The sequence below is a fragment of the Leiobunum rupestre genome, chromosome 6 (assembly GCF_980474605.1).
Source record: "Leiobunum rupestre chromosome 6, qqLeiRupe1.1.hap1, whole genome shotgun sequence".
Classification (NCBI taxonomy): domain Eukaryota; kingdom Metazoa; phylum Arthropoda; class Arachnida; order Opiliones; family Sclerosomatidae; genus Leiobunum; species Leiobunum rupestre.
In genome coordinates this window covers 37,529,994-37,542,742 of record NC_143389.1, presented here as the reverse complement: position 1 = coordinate 37,542,742, position 12,749 = coordinate 37,529,994, and positions in this window count along the sequence as shown.

Sequence of the window (12,749 nt, the reverse complement as noted above, 5' to 3'; positions counted from 1 at the left end):
AGCCTTAAAAAGCGCACTACAAACGAAAATCTTACTCTGAAATTTCAAAATCAGTATATAATTTCTGAAATCACTTTGAGATTGAAAATCTTGTACACAAAATTGGCAAATGTCGGACCCCTTGCCCCTACCTGTCCGGTTCCTACGCCCCTGTAAAATTCTCAAAAATACAATAAGTTCAAGTTACGAAGATGAATTTTTATCAAAGGTAATACTATATGGCCTTTAAATAAATAAATAGACTTTAAACGGGCAAAGAAAACCAATAAAATTAATTGCCCGTCGCGAAGAAATTGCGGTGTGTAGAAAACATAAAAGAAATCCGCGGCCATTCAATGAGACATCAAGAGATTGGAGATTGTAGCATCCCGGGCCTCAAAACAATTAGAGCCACCGACAAGAATAACGTGCAAATTGAATCTGCAAAAGGCCAGGTCGGCTCGTTCCGCCGAAGTGACAGAGCATGGCGGAACTCGAGGACCCTCAATGCGTTCAGCTCGCCTCTGAAGAATATATACCCTACAATAACGCACTCAAATAGTATTATTAAATTAAAGAAATTACCACAGCCTGGCGGGATAGCGCGACACTCAAATGCCTCGATCCTTCTCTAAATCCTCCAGAAAATCGTTATAAACGAGGAACCATTTTTGGTAGAGTTAATCCGGGATACATGTTAGAGATGAATTTAAAGATGCATTTTACGGGACTTCTTGTTCACTATTCCATCGGCAAGATTCTACTTCCGTAATCAAAGTGTCTGTCAGTATAAGTCTGCTTAGTCAATACATTATTATTTAAATATTCGAATGAGTATAGAGCCGTAAGTGTATAATATTGGTACATAAGTGTGACACTTCCTATTCTTTACACGCAAACGTTTTACTGAGAGCTATTCACAAGACAGATTGCATTATGGGCTTCGTCACCGTTTTGCTAGGCACGACGAAACTAGTCGGACTTGTAATTATTTTTTTATCTTTTATTAAATATGCAAATGTAACGAAGTCGTTTTTAATTTCATAATTGTTACATAAGTGTGACACTTCACATGCAAAAGGTTTACTGTGAGCTATTCACAAGACAGACTGCATTACAGGGTTTTCCGTCAGCGCCTCGCTTTTCTTCTTGTGATGACGTCACTTCGTTATTAGCTCTCAGTAAAATATTCCCCAAAGTGACAAACTTATGGAACAATTTTATAGACTTAAAGGCTAAAGTTGATATCTTCGCGAATATTTGTTTCAGGTGACGATTTCGTTATTTTTGATGTTAGAATATTCTAGTTGACCTCACGCATCACACACTATGCAGCCGTAAGAATTTTATGATACTAAAGTTTACATTTAGTAACTAGACGAAAATGCAGACGGCAGTCCAGAATAAAGAAAAGTGGCCAAGAATGTCCATACATGGACCGTAAATTAAGAGGACAGTTTTTCGATACCCTTCCACAGTGCATTTTATTTCTCCCCTCGTATCAATCAGCTCGAGAGACTCCGAGGGAGTCTTGCAAGGTCGTTTGTACCACGTGATCTTAAAATTTCAAAATGGAAATCTAACGCGGTTGATATTGTTACGTAATTTTTTGCGCTTTATATTCTAGTAATTTTTAATTTTGGTTTTTTAATTCAATAAAAACTATCTGATATTTAGTAGGATATATCATATTTAATCTATAAAAACGTGAAAAAATACCTTTTGGCGTAAAAATGTACTTCGTGTTTATCTTTTTTCGAACAGTATCGTCCACTCTTAGCGATACTTGTTTTTTTTTTTTCAAATAACCTTGGACGACTCCCTTAGTGTGATTGGTTTACGGGGGCTAAAAACCAGGCTTTTTACCGATCCTCTAAAATCTACTATCCAGAGTCCATACAAATAAAATTCTAATTTAGTCGTTGATGCTGACAATACATTAGATGAAGCCGGGAGTTGCGGCGTACTCCTGTTATCATAAGCGTCTGGGCGGCAGAGTTTGTGGAAGGCCGTGTGAGGACGACCACCAATCCCCCAACGGGTGGTCGGGATACTTCCGCCACGGATGTCCCCACCCCTGTCCCCACGTATCCCCCCGTTGGCGTGGCTGTTACACATATCTCACCCTGATAAATCAGTTATTGTGTGCTGGTGTCTAAGGCCTTGGGTCGACACCGATGTGTGGATGTCAAAAACAAATACAGTAGATGAAAGTTTTACATCATCTGTAAAAAATAGCGCTTCGATGGTTTATGGTCTAAATAACATATAACGTAATTTCCCTTAATCAAATACACTCGTCAATAAATCTTAAGACAATGAGTATATAATGTATGGTATTAAGTTCGTCAATGATCTACATTTTTATTTGGACTCTTTTTATAACATGTCCGATGTTTACATTGTTCTCGGTGGGATCTCGGTTAATGTATTAATACCACCTGAAAGGTTATGGGAAAAAGCGCAATCTAATGAGGAAACCCCCTTTATACGAAGACGTGCTAACGCAACGCCACGTTGAGAACATTGGAATGCCACGATTCAAGAGCGTATCATTACGATACAAAGTGAAGATCTGACTTTTGGGATGAATTTAAGCGAATTGAAATTGCGGAAACAGCCTAAAGTCACGTCGAGCTATTTGAAATGAGAGTACTTAACCCAATAAAATGTGTCAGGAGGATGGAAATAGAAAGCTGATAACGGATAATGTCAACGCGGCAATCGTCAAGGTGACCTTGAAACGGGTTCAAGATCAAAGTAGAACCGTAGCCTACGTTTGAAATGTCGTCGTTCAACACACCAGGAAATTTTTAGTCGTCAAGGTCAAATCAACGACAAACCGATTAATAGGTCACAGTGATATTGAAATGAATTACATAACGGTATTAGAAACCGCGCGTGTAAGAGTTATATTTCACACAAAAACCTAAAAGCCACGTAACGTACGATAACGTGACCTTGAAAACAAATACCACAATGTCCGCGTTACGACATAAGAAGCCGTTAGTTCTGGAAAGACCCGCAATATTTGCATTAATTTCCTTTTCTAAACGAGTGATTTTTCGCGATGGACCTTGTTTTGCTCGAATGAAAATAAAATAAACGAAAACTTTAACGAAACGTATCAATTACAAATCGAAAATTCGCTACGCTAAATCTTTCTGATAAAACGAGTGAGTGTAATTTCTATCCATCGGAATATAAGTCCGACAGCTCGTTAAAAAAAGGGGCTAAATATGAATTCTTCGAGGAAAGAAAGAAGACAGAGCCACCAGAGAAGATAGAAAACTATTGAATTTAAAATGGCCTACTTTCGAAGCCGGTAAACGGGGACAACGCTTAGCCGCGGGTAAAAGATTCTCTCTTCAGACGTGCTTTCTACCAAAGATGTTTCTTTGGATTTTTTTTATAAGGGGGGAATAATAATAACGTATAGCAAAATATATACCGGTATTTCTTTAAAAAATAGTACAAGTGCCAAAGAATACGAGAGTCGGCGAAAGGTGATTCTCTCTCTACCTTGGAAAACAAGAACAATTTTTGAACGGGGACACGAATGGGGAGAGCGCGCCGTATCTAGCGTGCATGGGTTCGAATTATATCAACAACGAATAAAAATGACGGCGAATTCGTGGTCAGGGTCACGATTTACTTCTGATACCCGTACACTCTCGACGCTGAACCCCGTCGTTTGGTTTGTTGTTCCGAGGAGGAAAAAGTCATTCGTAAATTTAATTTTCTCAACTCGCGATAGAAGGTTCATTAGATAACTTTTTTTATTATTTTCCGTCTGGATTTTGGCGCGCTGGGAAAGGATTGTATGGATCCTGAGGAAAGGTCAGAAATAAATTTTCGCGGTGGGAGTTTAATTCTGATTTATTCTGGGATTTTTTTTTTTGAAGTTCGATACAGACATATTGCGCGTACCCGAAAGAAACGTTTTGGGGATAAATTCGGGTTATTCCGAATAACAACGTTTGTTCCTTAAATTGGAAGTTTCCTCTTTTGTCCAAATATTTTGGACGATTTTTGGGGCGTTTTATTCAAAAGCGTATAAAACTGATTTCGTAAATATGATAACAAACTTAAGCGCCCGAAAAAAAGCTACAATTTATAGGTAAAATTCTACCAAGTTGAAAAAAGAATTAAAAAAATGTTTGACCTTGAAATGATATAACTTTCGGAGGTTTCTTTTGCCTTTAAATAAATTATTCCCAGAGTATGACCTTGAAAACCAAAGTCAAGGTTTGACCCTGAAATTAAACCTTTGTGATGGTTCGACCTAGATATAATCACGAAGAGCTCACTTATTAAATGCTTAAAATTCTACGCTAAATTTAAAATTGAACGAGCAAACTTATTCAAGTTACTATTGACCGATTTTTAAATTAATTTGGTACGTGAGGATAAAAACAGTCGCGGCACCAAGCGGTAGACAGGCTACGGCCTACCTTAAAATTTTAAAGGGGCCCCAAATAATACCAAAGGGGCCCAAAACCAATTTAAATAACCCTTAAAATTCTCAAAAAAATATCACAGTCAACCACCTCATTTTTCTATAGCTCTAGTAAATAAACAAGAGCCTTAAAATCCTTTTAACGTTTTCAAAAAAGAAATTGGGGTGTCCTTCCTATATTTGTCCTACCTAACCCAAAAATTCTTCCGGAAGCAGTGATATAAAATTTTGTTAAATAAGCCTTTTTAGTCCAAATACGTAAAAACAGGAATCCGGTCTCAAAAGTTAACAAAATTATCACGTAATAATATAATTATTATTACGAACTAGAATCACTCGTGAAGAAAAATAAGAACCGTAATGTTTCGGAATCCACCCAGAAGTTATTACGATGACACCCACAAATCGTTACACTACCGAGGAGTACCGTCAGCGAATAAAAATATCCGAAACCGGATAAGCGATAAACAAAGCCCCGATCGTAGTGAAACGGAAGAAGTCAGAAATAAATAAAGAAATAGCTGAAGAACAACACTCCTTTCTCCAGAGGCGGCGCTAATAAAGAGGGTATCGTCCTTTCGATTAGCGGGGGAAAACCGGCGGGCAAATACGCGACGCAAATCGACTTCTCGAAAGAGAGAGACCACGCCGGAGAAAAAGGGAAACTGGCACAAAGAAGAACTCATATTTAAGGAAGAGGAAACAACTCATCAAACTAAACAGCCCTAGTAGCGAGCCGGATCTCTGTGGCCCGTTGTTTCGAAAGTATTTTCTCTGCGCTATTCCCAACCTTTTCTTTTCAATTCGACTTTAAATAATTCCCGGATAAAAGAATTTGGAACGCCACTGAGCGGGGGTTTTGACGCGTATGGCGGGGTTTTTTTCCAAAGGCGAAACAGCCGAGTTCCTATTTTCAAAATGCTTAGCTCATAAAGCGGTTAAATTAACTCCCTCTTACCCACTTCAAAAGGTGATAAAAACATTTTGAGAAACGTGTCGGGGGTTTAGCCTCAAATCAATACGCTATATATACGCGCATCCGCCTTTTATTTTTTTTAAACTCCGTTAAATAAATATAAAAATTATGCAAATTTACCACGTTGTTTGGTTCATTTGTTCTTTACTATTTAGGAGAATTTCGTTTCACGAGAATGTGTTCAAACGCGACTCGTAGGGGAGAATAAATCATGGATGACAGAACGAATAACACCCAAAATTGTTCATGCAAATTTCGACGCAATATTAATAATATAGAGCACCAGTAATTTGGCGACGCGTATTCAAAAGGGAAAACCCAACACGCAGTGGCGTCGCCAGGGGTAGGCTACGCAGGCTACAGCCTACTTTTATTTCGCTTGTAGGAGCCCCAAATCTAGATGAAGGGGCCCCGAACAGCCCCCTAAAATGATTTGCGAAACTAGAAATATCAAAATCCGAAATAAAAGCCTGCTGTTTTTAAGTTGCGAACACTGAACAGTGATTTCTAATATTTTTTCGAACGCAGCCTTGATTCGTTGTAGTTGCTAAACTAGCTACTTCAAAAAGTGTTGCATCGTTAGACAGATTATAAATTGCGCGGTTTTCCGACTCTCCGAGTCCCAATTTCAAAAATAAAGATAAAATAAAGCGTGGCAACTGGCAAATGTTTTTGCAAGAATTGTAAGTGAAAATGGAGAATGCTGTTGGAGGATGTTGCCCATATGTGCATTGTTACGCTCATCGACTAAAAAAAAATAACTTCCGAGTACATTTAAACAGTCATGTACATTTCTTTTGTAAATTATTAAAAATAAACCGGTTTTGTCACAGTTTTGTTTAGTTAGTGTATGTAAAGGGTGGGCCCCCAAATTAAAGAATTAAGTAGCCTACCCATAGTAATATCCTGGCGCCGCCACTGCCAACACCCGTGCTTGATAATTTTGTCAAACCAAAGACAGTTTCATCGTAGTAATAGAGATAAAAATTCCGCAACGTGTTTGTCAGCGAATAAACGAAGAATTTAATGTCACACAACACTAATTTACGAACAGACTTTAAAATATTCAAAAACGAGTGAACCCAAACAAATGAAAAAAATAATATTATACTCATTTATTTACGAAAACTGTGTTTATAAAAAAATTGAAGGAAAAAAAAACACAAACAAAAATAACCCAATGATGTTAAAGTTGAAAAACCTTTAACTCCAAATAATAAACGTTTATAATAAAATCTATTAATTACCATATTAAAAATCGGGTCTATCAACAGTTTAAAGCGGAACACGCGCCATGAATGAATGTTAAGAACCCCATTAAATCCACAAATAGTATGCTAATAGACCCAAATGAAAAGCACCAGCCGAAAAGAAAGACGCTTGCTTTTGAACTCGATCTTAAAAATGCGAAACGAGAGTGTCGCCAAAGAAAATGTGACGCTGCGTGAGTTTACGATAAACGAAATGTTAACTTTTAGTTTCGAAAGAAATTTAGTTTTTAAATATAGTTCGCGTGACGACAAGAACAAATGGATTTTTCATGAGAAGGGTAGACAGGTACGTCAAGTAATTTTGCTTTCTCGTTACACTTGGCAAAGAATTTATCGTTAAAAATGTTTAGCACGAATTACTACTCTACACAAATTTAATATAAAGAAACGTATGGTTACCCTCCGCTGCGAGCTCTAGTTAGAGTTCATTCCTCGACCTTATATAACTGTATTCGCTCACGTAATGTTTCCTAATCAGCGAATTACTAATTCAATTCATTGAATTTTCATTCTGTTGGATTCGCCGCCTTTTACGACAAAATGTTATTAATGGAAAATGTTTAGATTTAATTAGAGGTCGGCAGTCGATTAATTTTTATCCATGAATAAAATAAGCTCAGCTATATTTAAATAATATTTATTTAAATAACCAATAGTTGAATAAAAATTGTAAAATGTTTAAATAAACGAAAGTGAATAAATAAAACAAACAATTATTTAAATAAATACCACTTTTATTCAAATAAATGCTTGGTTGCGTAAAAAACATAATTAAATAAGTTAAAATGATATTCTTTTTACCAACGTGGATAATGAATAAACAATTCCGAACACTAGATTTAATTAATGGTTGATTCGAATATGTAACAGGCACACTTCATAGATAAAAAGCACCGTAACGTTACTCCAGTTATGTTTATAACATTTTCTAGTGTAAAAAGCGGTGATTTTTGATAATATGAAGAATAGATTTCGCGAAATTAATATATTATTAATATATAGCGGCTTGTTTTTAGATATTATTTCGTTTAAAATTATCGTAACTCTAATTTCATTTAAAAAATTAAATGAATGTTATAGTATTGCGCAATTATAATGGTTTTAACTTACGTTTACTTCTGAGTTTTATAGTAACTTGAAATTACGATAATAATTGTTTTGGAAATTATATGGTAAATTCAAGTATTTTTAATTATAACTTAATTTTTAGGTTTTTAATGTTATTTGAAATATTTCATTACCATTTAAAAAAAAATAATTTTTATGATATATATGTGGTTATATGATTTTGTGAAAAAGCTTCAAAACTTCAAGGTTAATTTTAGCAAAACTTGATTGTAACAGTTACGACTTTTTTGAACTCTTGTTATTTAGTAAAAATTATAGAAATGAAAGAATAGCCCAAACGTTTACAGTAAAATACAAAATGTGTCCAACTTCTTCTACAATTCGTTTAATAACGTTCAAAGGCGTACAAATTGAGACTAAATGTAAATTTTATTTTATTCGAAGGAAAAAATTTAATCCTGAACGAGACAATAGAATACTAAATTTAATAAAGTGTAGCACACTTACGAGGAGTGTACCCGAGGTGTAAATCACCGATTTTGATGAAACTCAGGGGGTATGTAGACCTTGGGGTAACATGAATTTTCACCAACGGAAAAATTACGCTGGGCTTCCGTTTTGCTATGGCAACCGAAAATGTTTTTGACAACTTAAAATGAAAAAATCTACATTTAAAAAACCATGGGATTTTGTCGGTTTCAAAAAACTCAAAAAAAAATGAAAAATTTAAATTTCAACTAAAATGCTAAATTCGAACAATATTTATGTGAAATTCATCAAGTTTGGGTAAACTTAAACCAAATTTGGGTAAAATTGAGAAAAGTTCATTGAATTTGATAAATAAAGGAATATTTGCAAATTTTACCTAAATAGGATATTGTCAAATAATTTTTTTTGAAATCGACAAAAATTGGCTAAATTGACCATAAATTGGCTAAATTGACCAAAATTGGATAAAAAGACCAAAATTGGGTAAAATGACCTAAAATGTTTAAAATTGGATAAAATCGGGTTTAACCAACTAATATCGTCTAAAATGGGGTAAAATGATAAACCGAGAAAATCCCATGCTTTTTTAAATGTAGATTTTTTCATTTTAAGTTGTCAAAAACATTTTCGATTGCCATAGCAAAACGGAAGCCCAGCGTAACTTTTCCCTTGGTGAAAATTCATCTTACCTTAAGGTCTACATACCCCCCGAGTTTCATCAAAATCGGTGATTTACACCTCGAGTACACTCCTAGTTAGATATGTGTAAGATCATCAAGAGAATCAACAAATACTTGGTTTACACATGGACGAATTATAATTCGTCCATGGTTTACAACTGGACGGGTTGAAAATAAGCGAGCCCCGGTATATCACATCGCGCCATCGGTTTCTTTTTCAGTGAAAATCAAAGTAGTCTAACCTAAATACCTAACAATTTCGTTTAGATTCTTTTTTGCTTAATATAAGAGGGTCGTGGTCAAATTTAGGCCGAAGGAAGCGAGATTTTTAGCAAATTAACGAGGAGTGAAGCTGCCCAAGGTATTGTTGGATATAGCCACACCTGCGAATGCACGGCGCGAGTACAAAGAAAGCATGACGAAACATATAACGGATCTTCGAGAAATGGAGTCACTAAATGGCTCCGGGCAAATACTCGGATTATTCGTGAAAAAAAAACGAGAAAATCCAAGTACATAGTTAATTTTCCATCGTCCTCAGACTTGACTAGTGGCAGCCAATGGGGGGATAGGCATGTTGTTTTTTATTTGGGCCAGCAGGTACTCCGTCCAACAAGTTGCCTAAACAGGTAACCTAGTGCCGACTCGGGGATTCGCCGCGTACACAAACACTTACGGGCCCTCGAGGCTTCGTCTTCTTCGACTGTACATCAATAGGAAGAAACTAGTTTTCTGTCTTTTGTTTTTACGCGAATTAATACCTTTAGCTATTTTACATTATATGAAAACTCAAGTTAACCACGTTTTAGGATGCACTATCCTTCCAGCTAAATATTTTGAGAACACGCGATTTTTTTTGTGGGAATTTGTAACTGTTTATTCTTCATTTGTTTGTGGGATTTTTAGATTTTTTGTGAAATTTTAGGGTTTTGAACTGTTTTTTTTCGATTGGTTTGTGGGATTTTTAGATTTTGACATATTTGTATTTTTTGGAAATTTTAGGGTTTTAATCGGGGTTTTTTTCGATTGGTTTGTGGGATTTTTAGATTTTGACATATTTGTATTTTTTATGAAATTTTAGGGTTTTGATCTGGTTTTTTTTTGCGATTGGTTTGTGGGATTTTTCGATTTTGACGTTTTTGTATTTTTTTGAAATTTTAGGGTTTTGAACTGTTTTTTTTTTCGATTGATTTGTGGGATTTTTAGATTTTAAACTGATTTTCTTGATTTTTGTGGTACTTTTGGATTTTTAATTGTCTTTCTTGATTTTTTTCCATGGAAATTTCGGATTTAGAATTGTATTTCTTGATTTTTTCCGTGGAAATTTTGGATTTTGAACACAATTCCTAGATTTTTCGTTAGATTGTTCGATTTGTATTGACTATGGAAATATTTCCGGAAATTTGGATATATTTTAGATTTTATGAGACTTATACTTTTTGGTGATTCCTCTGATTTTATGAGACTTATACTTTTTGGTGATTCCTCTGATTTTATGAGACTTATACTTTTTGGTGATTCCTCTGATTTTATGAGACTTATACTTTTTGGTGATTCCTATGATTTCATGAGACTTATACTTTTTGGTGATTCCTCTGATTTTATGAGACTTATACTTTTTGGTGATTCCTCTGATTTTATGAGACTTATACTTTTTGGTGATTCCTCTGATTTTGAAATCCATCCAAACTAATTGAATCTTCATCACATTTAAAATTAAAGTTACATTTTTATTTTCATTTTGTAGGAAACTTATCCTTTTTTTTTGTAGTTTTCGCAACATTTGAAAGCCTTAAATCCCCACCCTTTTGGATATCATCAATAACAAAAACAAATTAGGAAATAATTATATCTATGAGCCCCGTAACAGTCTTCCGCAAAGACAAGGATTAATTAGTCGAAATACGCGTTTTTACTTAAGAAATCCAGATCTGCGTTAATAACAGAATCGGAGACTCATTTGAGTCCCTACAGAATAGATAACGGTAGTGTACCGCGATACCCTCAATACGGCTAAATCAACGCCTAAATGATAAGAATACCATCCCATCCAAACAACGACAAAGATTATCTCGTTGAGTGTAGCGTTGTTTTGAAACCCGCGTTGAAGAGACCGAAAGTATGTACGACTGGGGATATATTTAGCGAAGAAGATCCTCGTGGCCAGATAAGCAGACGCTGGTATAGAAAGAAGACTGTTGCGGTATTGCAATGACACAGATTTCCACGATTTGCTCCGATAGCTTTTTCGCTTCCTTTTGCCGGAGCTGTAGACGGTGTACGTAACCGCCGCGCGCCGGTAAAACAGGTTCCGACTCGGTCCCTCACCTTTAACCTTGAACGCGGTAGAATCGTCCGTACCGCCAGCACGAAAACGAATTGGAGAGTACGTGGAGAAAAAAATAGGACTGAATACGTTTTGCTTTTTCTTTCGACCGACTTCTAGGTTGCCGCTGAGAAATCGCGAATACAGACGCCGTAGTCGAGGGACCAATGAGGGGTAAAGTTTACGCCATCGCTTTCTCATCGTACGATTCTTTTCGCGAAATAATATTTGTAGGTGGGATGGCATTGGGGGGAAAGCGGTATGGGAAAATATTTCTGTAAACTAGGTAAAAATTGAACAGTTTTGGAAAAGATCTGTTTCACGCTATAAATTAGCAAATTGGTCCCCCCGGGAGGGATGTTAAAATGAAAGGAATTATCTAGAAAACGGCCCTCTTTCGGCCTTAATATTTGACCCCACGCAAACATTGACGTTTCGTTTCTAACCTCCCCCAATTTCTGTTTGAATCCCCCCCGAAAACGAGCGGCGTTGAATGGGAATGAAATCTCGCGTGGAATGAGCGTAGGGGAGAGGGGCGGCTTTCCCTCCTGGCTTCTGTCTTCCTTCGGGTAAGCGCATCGAGGCCAAAGACAGGGACTCCCCCGTCCTTCGAATTTCGAGGCCAACCTATTTAAAGCGCTTAGCACCGTTACGGCTAATGTCAGTTGCGAGTTTGATTCCAAGCATAACGGTGTTCGTCCATCCTTCTTCGAGACAGCCACGGTTTTATTCTCGTCGCGTTTGATTCATGAAAGCGACGTGATTCGTTCAGTTGGAATACTGCGAAAGGAGAATTTGCTTTTCTCTCTATCTGTGATTTGTCTCGTCCACTCATTTGGAATTATACTTCATCGAAGGACCACGAAGGTAGGATACGAGTTTCTAAACAATCGGAGATTTCGCGCCGTTAGATTAGAAATAGTCTAGATTTTTATTTCAATACCTCGAAATTGTTCAAAGTTGGGTATCTTTTAAATTGAAAAGTTGCTAGAGTGAAACTAGGCGGGCGAGATATCTCAATGCGTTACGACTATTTACAATTACTCGAAGGAAATTGATGTATCGAGAAAATATATTTACGCGTATATAATAGTAGAAAGGGATAAAATTCTTCGATTTTAAATATTTAATTTTTTATTATCTTTATCTTTGCGTCGAAGGTGTCACTAACGGGGAAGGAAAGATGTTAAAAATTCGGACGGCCTTGAACTTGGCCATCAGCTTCCTGGGGCTGTCGTTAATCCAGCAAGTCTTAGGAGCCAACTACGGAGGTGGTTTCGGTGGAGGAGGCTTCGGCGGAGGAGGTTTCGGAGGGGGCTACGGCGGAGGACACGGCTGGCACGCCCCTCCGGTCAAATTCATCATAAAACACGTCCCAAAACACTTCCACATTCCCAAACCATTCCCGATCCCGCATCCGTTCCCGGTACCGAAGTACATTCCGTTCTTGAAACCTCTGGCCATCGCCAAGCCGGTACCCATCCCTCACATCATCCCCGTG